Here is a 25,120-nt window from a genome sequence, read left to right as displayed (position 1 = left end):
CTCTCAATTTTTGTTATTCTGTGATATTAAGGTTGGTTAGACTGCGAATCCTTATGCAAAGTAAATCCTTAAGTAAACATTTTCTGAACTTATTAATAATTTTATTGGGGTGGAAACGGTACAACAGCGTCACTAAATTCTTTATTAGATATTTTTACTGTTTTGAGTTTGAGATATTTATTTTTGTCATGAATGTATAAAATCTGCAATCTACGGATTACTAAGAAAACAAGGATGAGCATCAACCAAGTGCTTTGAATTGGAATATAAACAAGTTGAAAGGTGATCGAACATTTTGACTTTTTAACAAATAATGAACTCTCATTTTTTTTAAGTTCACTAAATTTAAAAATAGATCGTTTTGCAAATTTTTTTCAGGGCTCCCAATTAAACCAACACCAACTACGACACTTCAATAAAGTGAAACAGTATTTGTTTACCTCGGGTACCATTTTTACCATCGCCAGACATCGTTCTACCTCCTCCCGGTTTCCCGAACTTCACGTAATAGAAGGTTTCTTGGAGTTACAGGAAAAACTTGCACGAAAAATCGAGGTCCTCGGATATTGTTATACAACTTTCACATAGGAAGAGAAGAAGAGAAAAAGATCCGAAATCCCGGCACGCGTGACACGACCTGACTCGCCCGTAGAACATAACACACTGACTATTACGATATTCCAGCAGCCCTTATTTGGAACCCTAAACCCTTGAAGGTGTGTCCCTGCAAATTTACGGTTAGGCACATGTGCTCGATTTCGCGGACCTGTTTGCTCCACTCCTTCGGCCTCGAGGGGGGAACATAGTAGCCTCCCCCCCCCCCCCCCCCCCCGAAGCAGACAGTCGGAAATCGAACCACAAAGGGTCGGAAGAACTTTCGATTCGAGAATTCTCGCACAGGAAATCTTTGGACCAGCCATCCGTTTTAGAAACCCAAAATATTATTTTTCCAATCATATTCCCGTCTCCAAAAATTTTAGATATCCTTCTAAACCCTGTAACAGTCCATTAAAGTTTTCCAAATCACAGAAAAATATTCTGTGCACTGATTTCTACTAGAAGATTGCAAAATAATTCCGAATTTGACACTCTGTTAAAATTGTTTTCAGCCATTCAACTATTTAGGATTAAAGTATATGTCTCACAGTATTTCAGGAAATTTTTTAGGACGACCTATGGTATTTTGTAATTCATTAGAATTGTTCAGGCATGGATTTCCTTAATTGTTTACAGCTATCGTTATTTGCGTGAAGTAGGAATTAGCGAAACTTCCCCAAATTAAGTACATCGTGCTAAACGAAACAAAGCATAGCAAACAGATAGCATGGAAGCAACGCGGGCCTGTATTAGTCGAATTAACCACAAGGGATGGAGAACACGTGAATTTCATAGCCCCATCAAACAAACCACGTGTGAACAACCCTGTAATACCCATCGTTGCCCGCGGATAATAAAACGAAATTTTCGTAAACGTTGGGACAATACCGGAAACATTTCCATAGTATACCGATGCGTCTAATGCTATCTGGGTCGTAAAAGATCTCTTCGACAAATCGATCGCAGCGTGCACAATCACTACATTGAATACAGTTAATCGAAATCGGACCATTTTATGAAACTAAAAAATTCTAATGAAAATATGTAAACATATCACGGCTCGGGTATGTCTCCTGGATGCTACTTGACGCTAGCAAGACCCGTGTTGCTGACATATATCGAGAATTCATTGTATTTGTTAAATAACATCTAACTAAATGATATGAAAGTCTACTCGCAGTAAAATATTGCTCTTTAAACACGATTTCATAAAAAGAAAACTACTGTACAATTTTCTTGCAAACATATCCTTAATAAATCATAGGACTTTAATAGAGATAAATCGGTATAATAAATCTGTCAGAAAAGCATGCATGTAAACTGTTATAAAATTCTTATCAATTTTTTCTTCGAAGAAACGACTATTTTCTCGGGGTAACGTTTAATAGTCGGAAAAGGAGTGTCACAAAATGCTAATTAATTTTTACGACGCCTCGAGCAAAACATGAAAATGGCAACAGGCGGTGCAAAAATGGCAAGAGCTTCCGAAACTGAAAAAGGCAGCACGATGTCGCTTCCGTTCCCGGTTGCAACAATCCGAGGCCGTCGGACATGGAACGACGGAGAGTCGACGCTGTCGTCGCACTATGTTGCAGCTAGAATTTTACGATACGCGGTGTTAATCATGCCGGAGACGTAATGCGCGAGCAGTGCGTTTACGTCGAAACAGATTTACGACGAACGACGTCGACAAATTTGCGTTTAATGAGCGGCATGTAGCGGGATGCGACGATACCGAGCCACTGTGCTTGGGTAACGTTCGTTTACAGAATCCGGGACCATGATACGTGCCTAATCTGCCCGCGATGGACAACACCCGGTGAAAACACACCCCTTCAACGCGAAATTTGAATAATTAACTCGATGCTCCGCCTCGATAGTTCGCCCTTGTTACCTCCATTTTCACATAGAAAGCATTTTTTAATCTCAAACGTTTTTTACTGAATTAGAACACAAATTTTGTTGGAAGAAGATGCACGTCTTTACAGAATTTATTCTACTGAACGAGCAAAGTGATTTTGTCTGAAAGGACCATGAATTAATTTATGCTGATATTACTTATTAAGTTACGCCATTGATAAAATCGCTGGGCAACGGGTTTTCGTACTGGAGCTCTTAAAAGTGACAATTTCGATGAAAAAAAGAAAATCTGAAACACTTGTGAAATCGTCTAACCGTTACCTTTTCTTTGAATCATGTGCCGAGCTACGTATTTCCATATTAGTTATTTAATTAGCACCACCATGATGCTCACTAACAGATTAACATGGTAAAACACAAGTTTGGAACGCAAGAGCTCTCCCAAAGAGAAGAGAATCTCTCTCGCCAAACTGGTTCGCAAATACTTCGACGAAATGGCAAATTGTGGGAACTTGCTGGCAAAAAGTCGAAAGCGTCGGCCAAGTGTCCGCGATCGTGAGAGAAACGGTCGCGAGTATATTTCCGAGCTAATTAATTGGGAGCAATTTCGCCACGGGAAACGCCCCGGCGCTTATTAATTAACAATACAGCCGGCAATTTGCGAATGCCGATTTATCGAACCCCTGGTCCTGGCGTTTCTCGCGTGTTTCTCACTAGTTAGACGTTCGTTAAACCTGCGTTCGACTGGGTTCCTTCGCAATTAAGTATCATCCTCTCTCTCGCTCTCTTCGACTGAGTTTGCGCGAGAACCCAGTTGTAAATTATCCTTTATTGTGTACGTACTCACCTTCGATGGGCCGTAGGTGGGGCGGTGAATGAATAGTGATAATTCTTGTTCGCCACATGGGGAAACCTGCGGACAAAAATGACACGCGTTTAAGTTCTCTCTCTCTTTCTCTCCCTCTCTCTCTCCCTCTCTTTCTCTTTCTTTCTTTCTCTTTCTCGCAATTCTGTCTCTGCTCTCACGTACGCGGTTCTGTGCTGTAAAAATTTCGCGAACAGGGACGACTGCATTACACCGCTTCGTGAATATTGTAATAACGACGCGCGGAAAGGCAGAAACACTTTGACGTTGAATATGGTAATGAAATTATACATTCGGAAAATAAGTCTCTCTTCCCCTCTTTCTCTCCCTTTGCCGACAGGATTCAGTAGAGAGTTGTTCATATATTCCGAGATTTATTATTTTATTTAACGGCGTGCTCTCTTGCAGACTTATTACTCTCCCTGTTTCTCTCTCGCGTCGATGATGAAATTGTTGCTGGTTTAGTGGAGTTACTGAATTGCAGGAATTGTGATGAAAGCAGTTATAAAGTCAGTACTGAGTATGGATTGACTGTGAATTAATGATTAGTGGGCTGAGCATCTTTGTGCAAATATTAGCTGATTCACAGAGCACAGAATTTGAGGAAAATTTTGTTTGCTTTATTACTTATTGGTTTCGTTATGTTTCTAAGAAAATTGCGTTAAACGCGTTCTTAGGTATTTTTCTATCGAGCTTTGGAAGACTAAAGATGCTGTTGTACACGTTTGCTATTTAATTATTAGGTTTGCCACTCTTCGATTTTTATTTTATATCTTCGGTTTATGGATTGTACGTTAATGTCGTAAATTTTATTAATGGAAACCACGATGATGTCCTAGAATAACGGGTTTTTAATTTATGTAGGGATGTATTCTTTACGTGGATCAAGTATGAAGGGTGTTATTTCTAAAGAATGTTCTATTGGTGCCGCATATTGTTCTCGAAATGGGATATGCTCAGTAAAATAAATTATTCTTTGAGATTTAAAAAAAAAATTCGATAGGGTTAGTGGTTAGAAATACGAGTACCCTAACGAATCTTAAATCGAAGGCCACAGTGATTTAAGGATCACTTTTGTTAACATTTTTCTGTGGTATTTGCACTCTGAGAATAGTCTAAGTGACTAACCGACATATTATCGATTTATTGAACGATTATCTCTTTCAACTACCTGACTGTTGTTTCTAGAATTAGGACAGCGAGAGGCACTGTTTCCATTTTAATGGAAGTGTTTAAAATGTAATGGAAGTGTTTAGATTGTAATGAAAGTGTTCCAATTGTTAAGAGAATTCTTCTGAATGTTCAGTTACCTATAAAAACCCAATTTTCTCTGAACACAATTTGAAATACTAAGTATCAGAAAAAGAAACAAGCTTCAGAAACGAGTTTGCAAAAGATTAAGATAAAAGAGCACACTCTAGACGAGAAAACAATATTTACACAGCAATCTCATTGCCAGGAATCTCATTAACAATTTCACAACGTCGACCCATTAGCCATTTAGAAAACACTCTGAACAAAACGTCAACTATTTCTCGCACAGTCCAATTGCAGAATCAAAAATGCTGAACTCAAACGAAATTCCATGAATAAATTATCCTAGCTCTTAAAACCCTTTCACTGCTACTACAAAACGTCTGCTACGCTATAAAAAAAAAAAACTACACAGAAACTCGAACGGAAGCTTTAAATATTTACTCAATGATCACTCAATAAAACTTTACTTGAATATGCGTGGATTCTACATGCACACAATCGTGATTACAATATTATGCAGTATATAAATTACGATTAATAATAAAATCGCTGAACCTGCACGGGATACGCATTTATCTCACTATATTTTACTCACGCACATCGTTCGTCTAATTAATTTCGTTTCATTAATGGCGATAGTTCCTTTCATAGAATAAAAGCGCTGTTATTACTGTTGATAAATTATTCATAAAAAGACGGTTTCCGATTCACCTTTGACTGCTTCGCCATTCCCCAACGTTCACTCGCGAGCGGATAAAATGGCGCCCCGACGGACAACGCGTGTTATGCAGGATAAAATCGAAATCAAGATGAATTCGCGTCGTCTCGTGACGATGTCGGGACGAAAACTGAAAGATGGCCATCGGAGGAGACACGCAGAGACCAAGTAGAACAGAAGAAAAAATATCGGGCCGATCGTTAGGACACGGCCTTGGATCTTCTATTAGGTCCCGGCTAATGTCCGAGAGGATGCCAAAAAAAATTGGAGTATTGACGGAAGGAGACCTTCTGCGGAATGGGGAAAAAAATTCTACGACCATTTCGACCATGCCTCGATTGTCCACTCGACCTTCGAACGAAATACTATACGCAGCCTTGCGCTCCGATGCGTCTCGCCGACGGAACTGCAGGAACGCACGCCGACGGGATCGTTTGACGCTCCGAAACGCGTCGGTTTTTCTTGGAAACTGTCGAAGATGGTGTGGCAATTGTTCTGCGAACATCGACTCGATAAAAGAACGTCTGACGAATAGTATTTTATTTATAATAATTTTTAACTATGCCGTGAATTAACGCATTTTCGTGGATTGAAAAGTACATTCTTATTTTATTGTGCTTGTTAAAATTAGACTTTCAACAAATGTAAAAAATAGTTAGCAAAAATATATGTGGAAAAATGGTTGAACAAAGAATATTTAAAAATACACTTAAAGCTGAAGGTATGAATAAACATATAATAAAAAGAAACTGTAAAAAATGGCAATGAAATGTTTCAAATTATGAACATGGTATATATGTGGATTATAAAAGACGATGTTTAATAATAGTTCAACAAAAATGTTAGCTCACAAAAGTGTCTTCGTCTGTTTTGGAGTAACAAAATGGTCGCTGTCCGTCGGAAGACGGTGTTAAAACATGCTCCTTTGTATCCATTGTATTTACTTTAACATTGATGTAAAACAGCAGATGAAGGGAAAATATGTTTGTAAACGATGTTAATAAAGGAACAATAATTTTCTTATTGGAAGCATTTAGAGAAGAACATTAGAGAACATTCTTCCATTCATCCGACGGCACGCTGCCACAAAAGTTTCTTATTGGAATAACATAGTCATCTAAACTTAACGTTTTACCTACTGTCAATAGGATATTTAATTGCTAAGCTGCGTGCAAAAGAAGCTCAATAGTTTTCTGTTAAGTATTAATATCAGAAGTTGCTATATTAATTCTACAAATTTGTTAACTTATGAATCAAACTGCTATCGCTTTTAACCAATTTATTGACGATTGCTGCCGATCTCTGGTTATAAAAATATTAGAAAATTGCCGGCAGGTAAAATGTTAACGAAACACAGAAAAACAATTCCATTACCGATGCACTTCACCGTGAAACGAAAGGGGATGTTTCCCAGGCCCCGTAAAAACCGAATCGACAAATATCCTAGTGAATTCAGCGATGCACCCCGCAACCCCCATGGACGATGACAACCCGCCCCGTAATAAATAGAACCCGTATAAATGTGTCCTTGCCCAAAGCAGCAGTGTTTAATTCCGGTCGCAGTATGTCGCCGAAGGAAGCAATCATCTTTCTGCGTGACTTCGTAAATCGAACGCGTCGTGACGCCGCGAGACAGTAGGCGGCGCCTGGCGTCTCATTCGCCATAGATATCTACCCCGGTTTGCTTTTTCTACGGCCACCCCTTTACACCCCATCGAGATTAGAACGAGTTAGAGAGAGAGAGAGAGAGGCCGCGGGAAGGGGGAAGTTTAATCTCGTTGCTTATTTTCCGCGATGAGAACGATGCTCGATTCGCTGCCGACGATAAAAGTACCTCCCCTAGAACGATATACATCGCGGTCGCTGGATTCGGCGGCCATTTTGTCCTTGTGTGGAAGGGTGGAAGCAATTTGTCGCTATTTGCAAATTTTCCGATCGGGGACGTTAAGTTATGAGGGTGAGTATACTGTTCCTGTTAGTCATTTTGCGTTATGGATATTGGACTTTTTCTACTTTAGCGTTTCATCTTCTGAGTGATACTAGGTGACATTAACCCCTTGTACTATAATATCGAATCAGACTCGATCGATTAGACTGTGGATCTGTGTTACCTTTATGAAAATTTTCAAAAACTGCTAGAGCAGAAATTTCGATCGGATTTGGTACAATTTTTATTCGTTTTGGGTCTTTAAAGTCTGTTCCCACTAAGAATAGGATTTCATTCGATTCCACTTTCTTCAAATTTGTCTATAAAAATTGCAAATTGCATAAACACCCGCAGTCTATGCATTAATTACAAGGTGCAAGAAGACATCTATTTCTTTTCTCAATCATTTTAACCATTGGAAAATAATACAGCTGTTTTCTCTAACACTGATTTTTGGAATGAAAATAATTTCGACTCTTTTTCTTAAAAGAAGCAGAAAACTTTCTTGATCGACCTGTACAATGCTTGAAAACGCCAATTGTTTTTGAGCCTGACTAAGAACAAAGAGTCTTTTTCAGAAGTTTGTCTTCAGTGTTCGTTTTGCAGTGACATATGCGAGGCAGCACACAATGTAGACATTTCGTCAGAGCTCGGGCAATTTGCAAGATGGCCGTAAAAGGTGTCTGCCGAGGCGAGCCAGCCCGTGACCTCGAAGATTGATCATGCCGAAAACGATCGCCTACATGGCGGCCTAATTAATCAAGGTCTTATCGACGAAGGGTGATTCGAGAATATCAATTTGCGGATCAATTGACGAAGATCAATTGATGAGAAGATTGTGTGGAACAGTCTAAAATTGCTAACGGAGACGCTTCAAGGACAACGAATTGATCTTTTTATCGTTGGCCATCAAAATTTCGAACAGTAAAAATATTTCCAATCGACATTCTCAACCGCAGAAATATTGACAGCATATTCATCGAATTACCAGCATTCTCCGAATCTCCTTTGCCTACTAAGAACACTATTGTCGTCACCATTTTCGGCAATGACACAATGAAATTTGAAAAAATACTATAAGTCATTGTAGATTCTACTTTTTCTAGTCTGAGATAATGATCGTGGCTAATGGCTACTGTTTAGAAAACCGATTCGAATGTATATCTTCCCATTTAGAGGAAGATAATGAACGGCAGTGTTTATCTCGACTATACATATCGCTAATCGCCGGATAAACGACTCGATTTTATCCTATTAGACACTATAATAACAGCACTAACAGTTTAAATACGTCGGTGTCGCTCGTTATTCTGCGTTATACAAACGGAACAAAACAGCTTTGACATTCACTTGGATAGGTACTGCGACGAGGGTACACAATTTTTTTTTCTTTTTAAAAACGCGACATTTCTAAACCCAGTGAACCCAGTCAAGCGTCTACAAAATTAAAAAAATTTCACAATTTTGCAGAAATTTTTGGAGTGCTTGTCTAACAGTCGATTAATCCAAGTATATATTCTGTATGAAAATTCTTAATTTTTCGACCGATCAGTAGAAAAATAAAACCCGTCTGGCTAAAATGCTGTTAAATTCGAGCAACCAGCGTCGAGCAGGCAGAGGCAAGGATCGATCCGGCTTCCTCTTTCCAAAAACCCGAAAATTCCCGAGCGAACGACCGTCTCGGTAGTCGGCCATCTTTCCCGTGGTCCTTTCCTTGGAGAAAAGGACGAGGAACCGTCGAGAAAGAAGGTAAAAAGCTCGGGGCAGCTCAGCGATTCGACATTAAAATTCAGGTAGACGAAAACTGGGAAAGGAGAGGAAGAATCCGGTTCGCGAGGGAGGTGGGCAACCTGGTAAGGGAGGGGCCAGGAGCCGGGAGAGAAGAGGGGAGGGCAGGACGAAGGACCTCTCTCCTTGCTCTCTCTCTCTCTCTCTCTCTATCTATCTATCTATCTTTCTCTTTGTCCCTCTCTTACTTTGTCCCTCTCTCGCCGGGTGTAGCTCGTTTAGCCCTGCGCCCGGCGCAGGACGAAAGGGCGAGGAAAAAAGTAATCGGTAGCATGCGAGGCACGCTCGGTGCCTTCGTACACATTCTCCGCTCGTAATATACGACTTCCGTACGTTGATGGAATATTCGAAAAATCCGAGTGAGAGAGGGAGAGAGCATGTTGGTGATAAAAGTATGGAAACGCCTGGCGAGAATGTTGCGACGTGTGTGGCCGTGAGCCGGTGCACCGGCTCCTGCAACCTCGTTTCCGCGAGCGATCGTTGCACCGCAATCACTACTATGTCCTCAGACCCTCTTTCCTGCCTCATCTAACTCGGTACACGTCATTAGATTGCGATTCTTTGTAATCTTAATCTTAAAAATTGTCTGCATCCGTTGCAAGAAACAGGAGTCATTCAGTAATAAAATTTCTTTTCATAACCGTTCGAGTCACTTCAATCCTTTCTATCGTTTCAGATTACAGCCAATTGAACTTCTATAACAGAGTCGAATAGTATATACATAATGAGCACACAATTCAAACAAAGCGAACGTTCCGAAAGGCGAGGGCCCGTCGAACAGCTTTCGTTTATAAAAGTGAACACTTTCGTTCGACCAGTGGATGTTAAATAATCGGAACTGTCCACATATCTTTTGTGCAGCAGTGTAGGTCGATTTGTGGGCGTACAACACTCTCCTACAGCCGCTAGAACCGCGCAACCCCGGTGATATTCTTCCGAATATACGATGGTGCCAACCTACCGTGTGCGTCTGTTGGCATTTACACAACCGGGCCCCGGTGGAATGCAAGACTATCTCGCGAAGAACCAACGACAGAGGAAAGAGAAAAAGAGAGAGAGAGAGAGAGAGAGTCCAGAACGCAGATAATCCGAGTGTTTATCGCCCGACAACCGAACGAAAAGAACGGAATCCTGGTTGAACGTGTTTCACGCGACGCTGACCATTTTTAGAAACGGCCCTAGCTGTAATACGAAACTCCGGTTGCCAGTCAGCCTCTCCGATGAAATGTCTTCGAAGCATGGAATCCTTCATAGACTGAATTACGCTCTGGTGCAGCCCTGTGGATGTGGGTTGAAAGGTAATCTATGTTCAAGCACACAAATGTCCATTATAAATCTACAAATTTTAGCTTCTAGGTAGCTCGAAAAAATTACTTCAAATCGCCAATGGCCCAAAAATAAGGTTGGAAGATTCCCACCAAGTAGAATTTTATTTAATTCAAGTAGAACTCCTAAGAAACAAAATAAAATTTTTCTGTAACATTTGCTGCAGAGGAGATGCAAGAAGTATTCATCCATAAAAGGGGTTCAAAGATCACTCGCACCGTTAAGAGTTACATTAATCCATATTCATAATTATCTAAGTCCAAAATTATTCGATAAATAAATCCAACAATTTCAACTTCCAGGCGGCCGCAAAAATTGATTTCAGGGTGCCAAAGGTTCAAATTACAAAATCACCAGAATACAAAGGGTTGAGCCCAGTCTAATACATCCACCCCTCTCCCCAAGGACATCGGACATCCTCCCCAGGCCCTGACCGTCTTGGACCATTTGTCTCCAGGGCTCCGCCGGAAGCGTTACGGATGATAAACTTCTTTCCCGCCTATAACGTGTCCTCAGCTACCCCAGACATCGATGATCGCATCCCCTATGGTGTGCCACGTTGCACTCCATGTGAATACAATTACGTGGAAACTTCGAATGGTAAACACCCTCCGGACGTCGCTTCTGACGATCGTATTTTACAAGTATCGGACCCGCCTCGTTTCCTCCGACTTTGAACGAGAATAGGGGCTTGCGTGGTTTCCGTAAGAAGGATGCTGAGTAATGGGGTGAGTCGAGAGTCGCGGATAAGGGATAAGGGTTGGAGGGTTAGCTGTTGTAACCTTCGTAGAAAGGAGGGAAATTAGAAACACGTGACAGTCAGACAAAATGTGTGAAGGTTAACTATTTTCTATTTTATTATCTTTGTCTTCTAAAACCAGCCTGTACAGAATGCCCCAGAAAAATGCGATTCCATCAGAATCAACAAAAACAAAAAAAAATATCACAATTCAGTAATATAAATACGGGCAAAGATACCGAGAAATCAAATCAGATTTTAGATAGATTCTGTTAGAGTCTCTATAAGATCTCTACAAAGATCGTAATTGTGAAAACTAAAATCTTCTCCAACTGCAACGCTCGACAAAAACGAGAAACAACGGGCATTTATATTTTCCAGAAAAGGCGTTTTCGTGGTATGTAACTTCGAAGAGGACACTGAACGAACGTCTAGGTCCAACCAGGGGGCGCGTTGCCGAGTCATGAGTCACGTGAAAAATGATTCGGCAAACCGCGCAAGCCGCCCCGGAGATATCGAATCGCCGGGATACGAGTAACTTTCCGGCTACTCAGCGATATTCCTATCTCGTCCGCGTCTTTCCAACCCCCATCGGCCAACGATGAGTCGAAACCTCTCACCTTGGTCGTCGCAGAGATACCTGACCGTGGAATCGTTGGTCGGTGAAACAGAGAAAGGGGGGGCTGAGGGGGGATCAAGAAGGGGCGACGAGCCGGTGGAATGGAGAAAGGGCGTTCGAGGATAAGAAGGTGGAGACGCGAGTGGAATTGGAAAAAGGAGAAACGCGCGCGAGCGAGAACAGAGGAACGTGTAGAGAAGGGGCGAGAGAGAGAGAGAGAGAGAGAGAGAGAGAGAGAGAGAGAGAGAGAGAGGGCAGGGTAAGAATAAAGAAAAAGGGTAAAAAGAGAGAAAAAAGGAAATGGTCGACGTGAACCCTGGGAGGGGAAAGGGAAGAGGAGAAAACTCGCCTCCGAACCGTGAGATAGGGAGGAGAAATACGCGGTCGTAAAAGACCGAGCGCGGTCCCCAAAGAAAATACGAATTAAAGAAGCTAACCGGCGATCCGTGGAACTTCTGTATGATCGGAGGAAGACGTCATTGCACGCCCACGCTGGAAAATCAATCGAAAAATCCCCGTAGATTTCGTCAATTTTATCGGCCATTCTCGAAAAAACGATGGCCGTCCTCAAAGACAATATTTCTACCCCCAGAAAATGGATCTCGTTTAAAAATATTGAAGACGAATTCGATGAAGTTTTGGTCCATTCAAATTCTTATTGGAAACCCAGATTTGTTCAAATTCAGGTCTATGAATTTTTCTCTACAGATTGTATGCGATGTAATAGAGTGCAATGGTATTAAAAAACACGTGCTTTTTAGGGCCACTGAAAATAAACTCAAATAACTGACTATATAAATCTACCAATTGGCGGGTGCTTAACAACTTCAGCGAGCCAACAAGGACCGTTTCTTTCGCAACACACCTCGATTTCAAAGGCGTGTGTTTGTAAAAGAAAAAAACCAGCAAGCTCTTCTCTAATGAATACATTACGGCGGAACGAGGCTCCAGATTTTTATGCTAATGCGCGAGTTTGTAAAAGGTTGGAGAAAGGTGTAAAATTAAATTGCAATTGGACGAGGTCGGTGATGGTTGTTCGAAGTTTGTCTCATAAAACAGCAGGAATGTCTTCCGGTGCTCGATATTCAGCGAGGCACAACAGACATGCTTGGCAAATCGGTGCCATCTAGATTTCGTTCGAGTATCGTTTAGCCGGGGGAACATTATGAAAAATAACGATCGCGTGACACGCTACCGTCGTTAGTATTAACAGCTCGAACTGTTTGGCGGAATCGTTAAGAAGTTGAGGAATTAACGTTACTGTACAGTTGATTGTGCGAACGAACTAATATTCCCGTTTTGTAAACCGGAACTCGTTTGACCCCTAACCGCCACGGAATACTCTCATTTCAGCTATCTAGTCCCTCCTCTCTCCGCTCCGCAGCATTTATTTATTATCACCGGAAATGCCTATTTAGCCAAAATTAATAAGCACATACTGTTACAGACGATCAGTATTTTTCAGTAAATCGAACAGTGCGACCTCTTGGAAAATCTCTACGACTCAGAAACTGACAGTGTGTACATCCCCATGTCAGTGCTCACGCATACCATTTTATTACATTCGTTTATTAACACAGAAAGTTACATGTTGTTTCTCTGAGATTAGAAATGTTTAATTCAGTGGCAACATTCTGCACTCCCTTTTCAGACAGACAGAAAATGTTCACCTAAAATGAACAAGTACATACAACACACTGTATTTATTCCCAAGTAAATGGAGCGCCAAAATATTTAATTCAGAGGACGTATTCTGCGCCCTCTTCTCCTCTATAGCAGAGAAAATGGCGTATCCTGCACCCCCGGTTTTATGCATTTTTTAGCTCAATCTCTAGAGCCGGGACGCAGCGTAAAACTAGTATAACGCGAGCAGAAAACGCTCGAAAAAGAGGATCAATTCGCCGACCCTCCGGCGAGCACCATTTAATTTTAAACATCATGGCGTACACGGTGTGTCCAAACCCCTTTGTGCTTCATCGGGGGGTGAAGCGCGCACCCCGATCGAAAATGTCGCAGATCCGCTGGCAAACCCACCCCCTCGGGACACCGGGTATTAACTGTAGATAACAGGGGCTCGGCCCCTGTGAACCCCATGCGACACGATACAATGGCAGAGCGTGTGGTTTCAACCCTTTCCCCGGGCAACCCCATCAAAACCACCCTTCGGTACAATAACGTTGGAACTCCACGCGGGAACGCCCGTAAAGGCCGCCCCCTCTCTCGTATTTAATTTACTGAATAATTGGAATCAAGCTGCCTCATTTGTGTGCTGGTCGACCAGCCTCCTCCCCCTTCCCTTCAACCCCCTCTGCAATTTCCAGCCCCCACAAGGCCGGGATTCGGGATCCTGCGGGAGCCTGATGAGGAGATCTGTGCGCGTTCGTAAAACTCGACGTTCTCCCACCCTCTCAACCCCTTAATCTTCTCTCTCTCTCTCTTCTGTACTCCCTCCGTATCGTCCTCTTTCTCTCCAGGGCTGTTTCGATCCTCTTCTGGCTCCCAATGCTGTTCCGTTTCACTTGCTAGACCAGTCGCTGGCTTCTCTTCTATTCCACCAGCCACCAAGGGCGAATAAATATAGCCGGATAATGGAACGACAAAACTGGATTACCGTTATTTGAACGGGGGCCAATCCCCGGTTTTAATAAATGTTCTGCAAAATTTTCTGGGGCCACGGCGGAACTTAATATGCGAATTCCGGACGGCACCGCCCCGAGGGTTAGGGCTCTGCTGACGCTACAAGCCTAACTCTAGATCGTTTTCTACCCTGGCGTGGTAGAGGATTCTCTTGCATCTCAAAATTCAATCTGAGACTTCTCTAAACAATCCTTAAGTATCTACTGAAATTGTTACAAAACTCGAGTGTCCCGAAGAGGTTCTTGATCCACGAGATTGTTCGCTAAATATATACGTTTCAAGTTTCAATTGATTAATTTCGTACCAAATATAGCTTTTCCATTTCATTAATCCTGTTCCCTACAAGGTAAACTATTTTTGTGAATATAAAGAGTACAATTATATTTCTAATATTTAAAAATTAGCGTTGTTATTTCGACTCGTGGTAGCTTAGCTATCTAGGGTTCTTTCTTTATCTTAGATAAACAATAAAATAAAATATTTACTAAAATACTCTCTAGTCCAGTATGTTGCTCGCTGTGCTTTCAACAATAGCTAACTTCGCGTACTTGTTGAATTGATCATTCCACAAAATGATCAGAATGGTCCGATTTCCTAGCGAACCTAGTTCATGGGGTGTATGAATTTGTCCAAGAAGATCCAAGCAATCGGATTCCCTCTAAAATCCGCGAACGAAGATAAGCTCCCACGGTCGTAACAATCCCGTTTCACAGTTTAATCCTGCGATGGATCTAATCGCTGATCAGGACACCATCGAGGCTACCATAATTCAGCCCGGAGCGGCTGATTGCACCGAGGAAGTTCGTTCGAGTAGCAGCATGCGGTGGTGGGAAGAAGATTGGATAGGACGAGGGAACGAGAGTCGCAAATGGAGGAGAGCCGAGGGCCTAACCACGCATGCGTCTTCAAGGTAACCAGAAATCGATGGCCGCGGTTGCCTTGCACCTTGCTTCCATGGTATGTATCCGCAAGATTCAACATTGATAAAAATTACGAACCCCAGGCCGTATTTCCAACAATATTTCTCACGTACTCTTACTGGATATTTTTTAACAATTTTTTAAAATGAAATTTTGGTCGTAGGAACTGTTTCGAGCCCGGGAGATTTGAAATTTCTCTGTAATTTTTACATTTTCTTGACAATTGATCTTTCCTAAGAAAAATTGCGATTTTGAACAACGTGGTTAACAAGAAATAAATTTGGAAGTAATTGTACTGTTTTGTAAATTAATGGAATTACTTGGAAATCACTTGAAGCTCATTTTTGAAACCCCAAGAACAAAATCAAAAGGTAAAACGAAATAATGGTAAAAACTATGTATGGGTTTTTTTAATAATGTTTTCAGTATAAAAAATTAGTGTACATAATTAAAAGCAATCGTTGTGCGTATTTATAGTGGTAGCGCGGGTACCTTCGAGTCCAGCAAAGAAAACCCCATAGCACAACTGGTGGCAGACGCCATAACTATCCCTATCTGTGCAGTCGGTATCAAGGTCTCCCCTGCTGTCGATACATGCACTCGGGAAATTCGCTCTACCTTACCATCATTGAATTAAAGCGGGAGTTACGAAAATCTACTCCGACTATCAGTAATTCGACATTTGAGAATTGTTTTTTTATCCTATGCTACATAACACTCTAGTTTCCCTGTGTTATCCATTGTTTCATAAACTAATCACAAAAGAACTGCTAAAGCCATGAAGACATGATTCTCAATCAATTCTAGAATAATTGAGGATAATAATATACCAAGTGTAAATAACATTAAAAAATATCTGCAATTTCCCTTCTTGTCTAATATTTTTTGAGGATTACAACGGAGACAGGACTTAATAAAACTCACCAAGGTTCACGTGCGAATTCAGACTTAACTTACAAATGTTCCTGGTCGTCGATATTTTAGAACTCTGTAATATCGACGTAGAAAGCCCCATAAGTGCAGGGGACCCCAAAATGAGCAAATAAACGAGATTACAGATTATCTTGTAATGCTAGCTTACTACTTAATAGAATAACGACAAGCTGTTTACAAGAGTTGCTTAAACAACAAACTCTATCAACCTAGAAAATCCGTATAATAGAATCAAAAAAACTGGCAATCGACCGAAACAACAAGGTTACAAACAAGCTCTGTCTACTATTCTAACCCGGACCATTCATTCAACAACAAATAATTAATACACATTGCTTAAATAATTACCCCTATGTATCCAAACATAAAATCCATCTTTCATGAAGTTTCATTCGCCGTATTGATATATGCGACTGGGCCACAGTGAATTGCCAGACCCAATTGCAATACAAAATTGTTAAAAACCACAGATGCATATTACCTGTCATCCGTGTCTTTCAACAGCATCAAAACTCGAGTCATTGTGCTTATCCTGTCAGCTTTTCCAGCTCGAAATCAACCTTTAATTCAACTTGTTTCGTCTAAAAGTTTCGAGCACACCTTCGTTCCACGGAACCAACACCTTTCCCAGGACAACGAACGTCGTATGCGCGCGCACGCGATCCATGATGGCCGCCGTGAGAGAGCGTTCATTGGTCGACTGAGTATAGAGTAGGGAAAGATAGAAATGAGAGAGGTGGGGATGTAAGTGGTCTGTGGAAGGGGAACGAAAGCATCTAGCGAGCCATTGGCGGGACTGCCATGACGCCATGATGAAAAATCAGAGCGGCCATCATGGATTTCAACATGGCCGTTGCTGCAGGACATCCCCTTCGTTCTTTCGACCATTCCACTGTAAGTTTATCGATTTATAAATAAACCTTGCGGCAAATATTTCTCTTGAAATATATGAATATTCTCTGAGTAATAATACATTGGTTTCATTAATCGCTGGACTGCGGGCGATCATGCGAATTCTCAATTTGTAGGAATCGGAATCAAATTTACTTTATCATCAAGAAAATGTTCATGTTTGCACGTTTTTGTTAATGTATCGTGTTTACATTTCAAACATTTGTAGCATCCCTTAGTAATTTATAAACTAACCTCGCAGCTACAATTTCTGTTGAACTAAATCATTATTTTCCGAGTACTAATAAATTGCTCGTATTAACCAAGAGACTGCGAATCTTTATGCAAATTCCTATTTTCATAAGCATCGTTTAATAAAAATCAGAAGGCAGACTAAATTTATTTGGTCAATCGGAAAATTCCTAGCGACAAAAAGAAAATGAAAATAGCTTCATTTTTGTTAGAATGCAGGTTCTCTTGTATCTCAAACATTCCAATTCTAAATTCATAAACAATTGCAATTTATTGATCACGGATAGAACTTGGGTCGTCTTAACTTCATTAAAATTTCTTCCTCATATTATTGCTTAAAAAAAAATACAAACTCGACGGAAAGTTATTTTGCAAAATTCTCTACGTATGGATTTATAGCGTGCGATAAGAGCTTAAAAAATGTTAACGATACACAGCGCAATGTAAAAACCGGTGATTAAAATTACGCAAAAATGTCGTCCTTCATTTCTCGACGGGATTCGCGTGAATATCTATAAGTGGATAATTATTCCCCCCATTGCCGAAGCCGCTGAGCTGTTGTAAATTTTCGCGAATTGCCACGAAGATTATCCGCGACCAACATTCAATAAAACAATCGTAAACACTTGTTGTTCGAACACTTATTAACGGAACGACAATTACTCCCGCTATTACGGAGACGACGGTTGTCGGCGTCGAATACAAAATCGTCGCATTGTAGACAAAAGCGTTTGATTTATTAGGCATAATTCATGGGAATAGCACTTAATCCCCCGTCTTTGCATACACTATTCTTCCGGAGCGCTAATATCCTGTTTTATGAGGAAATGTTACACATACAGATTAATTGTCTCGTATATAGGATTTACGAGCAATTAAAGGTGTAACAGTAGGCCTGACAACACACAGCCTCGGATTCATAAAATCATGAACTCCCGGTGTGTGAACTATGTGGGCAAGTAATATACCTGTTTGTCGTCCGCCGTAAAAGTCGGGGCCCGAAAGATCCTTACGCAAACCGTGGCGTTTCGTGCATCCTAAACGCAAAGGAAAACAGTCGTAAAACGGTTTAAGTATCGACGACTGCATTTGCTCAGTCAATACTTAATTCATTCATGGCGTTCCCAAAAGACGTTCCCCGCGTTTACAACGAGGCCGCCGTACACCGGAAGAAACTGATCGCCAATAAATCCGACAATCCCTCCTCAAAGAGCCGGGGTCTCATTAAACCATCATTAACCCACGACTATAAAGGACCTTGGCTCGTTTACGTTGTTCAAAGGCGGACAAAATATCCAATTTGCATCGTACGATGCGCAGTTTACACGAAAATTCAATTCCTCTTGTGCATTCATTATTAGCTAGACCGTGGATTTTTAATTTATTTTATTGTACACTAACCCGTATAACGTTCGTTTACATTATGCAAACGGGAGAAATATATCCAATTAGCATCGTACACTGTTCACTTTACACGAAATATCAATCTCTCGGTGATCATTGCGCATTCATTATTAGCTAGACCCCGTGGATATTTAATTAATTTTATTTTCCATTAATCAATATAAAGCAGGAGCTGGTGCTTTTACATTATTCGAAGGCGACAAAATATCCAATTTGCATCGTACGATGTTCAGTTTACACGAAATATCAATCTCTCGGTGGTTATTCTGAATTCATTATTAGCTGGACCGTGGATTTTTAATTTATTTACAGTAAAACATTAACTTGATTCATATAATGGTTTATCGATTGCAATTTGACTCGAATTTTTGTAAAACGGTCTGAGAAAATTAATGCTTGCACGATCTGGTGCGGGCTAACTTACTGTAAGTGGAATAGGTCAGCCATGCACAGACGCGCTCGGCCCAGCGCGCGTTTAGACACCTTTGACTGTTCTTTCCTGATAAAGTCTTCAATGTATGTTTCTAACGAACAATAAATACAACAAAATAGTTCTCTTGTTACACAACACGGTAACCAGAAAAAATCCAACTTATTTAATTCCACGTTAATTTCATACTATATCCGACTTTCTAATTACGCGTCGATGAGGAATAAAATGAGTAGTATTGCTTCAATGTACAATTTTCAGGCATGGTATTACACATCTTAGTTTAGACGGTTAGAAATAAACAAATTTGACGCACGAAACCGACGACGCCTCTGGGAAGTCATCTCAAGGGGTTAATGCTCGCATTGTTTCTTGTAGCCCGTGCGCAAATATCCGTGTCTTGTTAGACGTCTTTGTTAATGAGTAACACAGCGTCGAACTATAATTACGGGATCGAGAAATACAATCGAACATGTTTGCACGGTCGCCAAAGGAAATAAAATGTGTGACGCAACGGGCAGTTGCCACGAGCGGCGGTTGTGTGTCCCCATTTACGCGACACTCGAGTTTCGCGAACGAGAAACAAGAATCATCGTTCACCTGTTCATAAGGTCAATAGGTAATGCGATAACGACCGTTCATAATGGTTACGGACGAAGGAATTACCGTGCAAACCGACACTTAAGGTTTATCGTGTCTCTTACCCACAGAGTTATGTATACCGTTCTCTTAAAAGTGAACGGTAGTGAGTTGTAACAAGATTATTGACTTTAAATCCCCGCGAATGACCCTATAGGAGATTCAGGCTACAAATATATTACCAATACTAAACGGGGGCCCGTGTATACGTACACAAATCATCCGGCCACTTAACGTCGGAAAAATAGCAGAGTAAACAAATTGCGGGAAGTCGTTCGCCGCGGGAACGTTACTTTCCGTACGAACTGTCTTCTAACCCCGAGAGAGCCTGATAATGCCCGGACAAGAAGATGAAGACGTCACGGTAAATTTAACAAACACGCTAGACGCGTTATTTATTTCTCCTCTGTCGAGGCACCGCATTACATTTTCCTCGTTCGCGTTCCACCTTTGCCGCTTCTCTCCGACTCGAGCACTGTGCTAAAACATCCCGTAAAGTCACGGTGACTAACTTCTACTCGGATCCCGCAAGTTCTAACGAGATTCGCAAATTTTTCGGGGGTTCGACCAAATATTTTACAGCAGAAATTGATTAACACATTGAACACGGAACTGTTTCGTTCCCCATTATCTAAAGCCACTTTACAGCTGATAAATCTGAGTAAAAACTTGCTATTACTGTACTGCGGATTTTCTGCATTTACGATGAAAATTATTGGAAAACATTTAAAGAGTCAAAAAACCTTGCTGTATTTCAGCTCATTACAATTGTTGGGAAAAGAAATAAATGTCTGTCATTAATAAAGCATTGCTTCTGTGGAAACTTTGTTGTTCTACGTAAAAGGGTTGGTTAATTGGAATAATTGATGAGAAGGGTGGTTGTTCTGCTGGTAAAATATATTATGCTTTGTGACGCTTTAAGGATGAATTTCTCAGCTACATATTTTTATTAAAACAGCAGAGACGTGGTGTTTAACCTCTGTCGTTCGTGGTCGACGGTATGCGAAAGCTTAATTGCCCATGACAGATGTGGCCCTAGATCTATTGTGTTGCCAATAAAAATGTCGCTTTCCTACGACAATTGAGAAGGTCGGATGTCAAAAGATTTGACATTTAAAAGTAAAAAAGAAGAGGCAGACATCAATTAAAATTTTTAGAGAGTTGGTCCACCGACAGACGAGCTGCGTATCAGCCTACGATTCCAATTTCTCGCATAAACCTTCCCGCAAAAGTATTTTAATAATCCCTACCATTTCTACTTCAATTTCCCTTACAATAAAATATCCAAAGGAACCCTTGATTTTCTACAAAATTTAAAAATGGCTTCGAAAAGTGCCATCAATTGCAGAGAAAATGAACATCCATGCACACGAGGGAACCTCTACACTTTGCATTCTGGTATGCTGTATCTAAACGAGACTAGCATGGTTATCGTAAGACTTAAAAGAAAGGGTAATTGTTAGTGCAAGTAAACATGTACAATTTTATTCCGATATAAGATGACGCTTTTTATTTCGAGATAAGAAAATTCCCTCTTCTTCTGCTCTATCCGAAATACGACGAAAGCTGGTACCGAGCCGTCGGCTTATATCGAAAGAAAACTGAATCATCGGCGTGGGTCTGGATCTCGCAGGAGTCCGAGGGTTAAATCGAGTTGCATATCGAAACGGGCTCGGAAAAAGGTAAAGACGAGAATACCTACGCGCTATCGTGCTCGTCATTTACGAATGCAACGTCGGAGCAGCTATAGCCGCTCGTGTTCGCCGATAACGAGCATTATCGGCTCGGAAGGCAGCTCGCAAAATCGGAAGGGAGAGGGAGAGAGAGAGAGAGAGAGAGAGAGAGAGAGAAGAGAAACTACACGGGCACAGTCATCGAACGGCGTATCTGTGGGACTCGCGTGTAACGATCGAAGATAATCCCCGTCACGAAGCAGTACATCATTTATTGCACCGCGCTGCACCGGGCAATAAAGATTTCATGCATTTCGGTTTAAATGCTCCGCGGCCCGCCGAATCTATCGACGGCGTTGATAACGAGAGACCCGAGCGAAACGAGACCGAAAGAAAGAGTGAGAGGAAAGCGAGGCAGAGATACGGTTTTGGAGATAAGCAGAAGCAACGGGCTGACGTCACGAGGCAATAAAATCGCTCGATATGGCGGCGGGCTTCTCGTCGTCGGGTTTCTTCGACGGGCAATTCCGTCGGGGAAGGTCAGACACGAGACTTTTTTTCCTCCTCGTTCGGCATCGATTAATTATTATGGTGAATTTCGCAGACGAGCGGCCGCCGCGTCGCACCGCGCCGCGGACACCGCCGCAGCCGTAAATCCTTCGCCGCGGACAATCGGTCTCGGCTTGCGTAATGCTTAATCGTAATTACGCATTTAGCCGCCTCGTAATTGCTGCGAGAAAGTACCACGTTCGACGGGGGAACCAGTTTCTGAACCGCCGTGGAGCTTTCTTTACGGAGAAAAGAATCTCTTGCTCATTTTTTCGGCGCACCTGTTCGATTAAAAACGTTCTCGTTCAAGGTTTTCAATTAAAACGACACCGAAACGCGCGTGCTCTCTTCGAGATTCATGTCTGGACACGTGGAAAGCTCTTGGATTGCTCGGAAATTCATATTTTATCTTATTCTGTTCGGAATTGTAATTTTTGTAAATACAAAAACACGCTATAGTCTCCGAAAGATCGTTTCATTCTACTAAATCCAATTATCTAGTGACCACATGCTTAAAGATACCGGAATCTGCGGAGCAAAGTGTCCGTTCAATTTTTCTACAAAAATTCTTACTTCAACTTGTTTTATTCGGTTCTATCGAGTTAAATGGAACGTTCGTTGTTTCGTGTCACAGGATAACGGCCCTACCTTTAAACTACAATGATCCATAACCCGACTTTATTACAGTATTTTCGCATAACTCGTTCCCCTGCACGTTGTACAAGAGAAACGTGCAAATACGCACAAGCCTCAGTTTGCTTTCAAATAAAACGAGCTTCGTTTTGAATAGGAATCTGAAATTTACGAATAATTGGAGAAATGGAGAACCTCATTTTATTTAAACGATACTAAACAGATCACACTGAACTCGATCCTTCCAACGGTTGTATAAAATGTTCAACGCAGTACATACAAATACAGAAACACTCGCTCTTTTGTCTGTCACTAATTCCCAAGACGAGTTCCGATCGAGAAAGAAATTGGTCCATATAAAAATATCGTGTATAAACTATGTAACAGGAACTCTAGTGGACGTTCGTTGCAGATACGGCGGAGTCAAAAGAAGACACTTCCGGTCTGACGACATTTTTTCGAAAAGCTACGGACGTGCGTTTGCGTGAGAGTCGGCGGCATATCGGTGGAAAAAGCACGTTCCGTTATGTATAGAGATCCGACGAGGACGGTTTGCACAGTGACTCTATCCCATCTCCGGAACTGTTCCCTAATTGCTAAAGCAAACGGTCTAATGAGAAAACCTAACGCCGTGGTGCAGCGGCCGGCCACACGCTTTGGGACCGGTCAAGCTTGCTTCTTCGACCTTCCCCGGTGCCGTGGGTACATCCGGCGTTGTTGGCGTTAGAATTCGCACCTTCGTATAAATTATTAACGGCCTCTACCCCGTTAATGATACGATTACATTGTATGGGGCCGGACACGTGGCGCGTACGCTCTGTCGGCGAGGCGACGAGTCTGTCAACTTTGCGAACATACGAGCCGGAGACTTCGAACGATCGAGGTCCGGAATTAGTAGCTTCAGGAACGCGTGTTTTGCTCGTTTGTTCCGACGAAAGAATTTATTTCAGAATTTCTCATTTCTAAGCTTTGAAATTCCTCAAGAAACCAATCCATCGTTCCTGATTCGAGATTAGTAGCCTCAGAAATACATATTTTGTTTCTTTTGTTTCGACAAAAAAATTTGCTTGGTAAATTTACTGGATCGGTTAGTTAGTTACTGGGCACTTCGCTTGGGACCCCAACTGTTTAGCTTCGAAATTTCTCAAAAAACGATCAATCGTTCCTGGATCAGAGTTAGCACCTTCAGAAATGCGGTTTTTGTTCGTTTGTTTTGACAAGAAATTTATTTGACAACTTCGCTAGCTAAGTTAGTTGTTCGGGACGTAACTATCCCATAAACTACCTCTCATACAGCTATCCCAGTCTAGAATCATCTAATCCAGTTAACGATTAGTCACCTCGACCCGCAGTGTCTAAAACCACCCCGACTATGGTCTCAACTACCCCTTAACTAGCTTGCTATGCTTCGAATAATCGAAGCCAGTTGAAAATTAGTTACCTCAACACGCAGTGTTCAAAATTCTCACGATCAGGGACTCAACTACCCCTTAGTGAGCCAGCACTGGCCAGAACTGTCGAACCCGGTTGAAAATCAGTTACCCCAACAATCAACTGTCCACCCGAGCCCAAAATCGTCGAACCCAGTAGGTATAAAATTAGTTACCTCAACACTCGATCCTCGGCCAGCAGTCCCAGTGGTCCCTCAGATCTGGAAACCCAGCGTCGTTGATCCACAAGGACCGGCGAAGCCAAGTGTCACCTCAAACAAGGGTAGCTCTCACTCACACTTCGGTCCCGGCCATTTCACGTCTCGCAGACCAAACAAAGCTACCCACCGGTTCGGGTGGCCCTACATAACTAACTATCCCGCTACCCTGCTAACTATCGTCCGCTATCGTCCAACCACCTCCCCATTATCACTGTCGATATACCAACTTTCGCGGCACTCACTCGAACCCGAAAACCGAACTGGGGACCAACGAAAACCGAACAATCCGAACAACGGGAGGACGGTTCCCTCGTTGATGAAAAGACACGGCGATAGAAGGGGGTGAAGGGATGAAGAAGAAAGCAGGGTAGGTAACGGGATCTCAGTGAAGTGTCCTCTAAGGGGTGAGTTTTCGTGATCGTCGCGCGCGGGAAAAAAGGGAAGCAAGTCCTGGCGAAGAGCGTGGATCACAAAAGGAAAAGGTGCGCGCCTGCGTACCGCCGACAATGTACTCCGCAGCTACTTTTCGACCGCATAATAATGGACCACGTTGGTGAAACCGGGCTCATGGTTTCTGGATGGGACGTGCCGCGCACTGAACCAGTTGTTCGACCGCGCAGATTCCTCGCCCCACCCTTCAACCCCTACCAGACCTCCTGCCGACGCGATTGCTGAGCTTCGAACCCCCTCCGGTATCCACAGAACCATGGAGCCGCTCTTGGAACATGGATCCCCACCATGGACACTTCTTCCCCCACCAGACATGGTTCCTGGTCCAGCAACCTTTTGCTTCGGCGCGCGGCTACGCGACC

At 42.1% G+C, this 25,120-nt stretch overlaps 1 long non-coding RNA gene across 2 annotated transcripts in view; it reads right to left on the bottom strand.

Annotated features, from left to right (window-relative positions):
* The window catches only part of LOC143353254 (uncharacterized), a 49,735-nt gene extending 24,930 nt beyond the window's left edge, over positions 1 to 24,805 (bottom strand). Inside the window, exons 1-2 of one of the 2 annotated variants that reach the window (XR_013082096.1) lie at positions 24,264 to 24,805; positions 3,305 to 3,370 (exon numbers count right to left, since the gene is read on the bottom strand). This is a non-coding gene — a long non-coding RNA (uncharacterized LOC143353254). Of the gene's footprint in view, positions 1 to 3,304; positions 3,371 to 16,667; positions 16,792 to 24,263 lie in introns of those variants that run through there. The other variant, XR_013082095.1, reaches the window with a different exon arrangement.
* Positions 24,806 to 25,120: the final 315 nt, after the last annotated feature.

The sequence above is a fragment of the Halictus rubicundus genome, chromosome 4 (genome assembly GCF_050948215.1).
Source record: "Halictus rubicundus isolate RS-2024b chromosome 4, iyHalRubi1_principal, whole genome shotgun sequence".
Classification (NCBI taxonomy): domain Eukaryota; kingdom Metazoa; phylum Arthropoda; class Insecta; order Hymenoptera; family Halictidae; genus Halictus; species Halictus rubicundus.
Note: the sequence above shows the minus strand (reverse complement) of the source record. Positions and strands in the feature narration are given on the sequence as shown.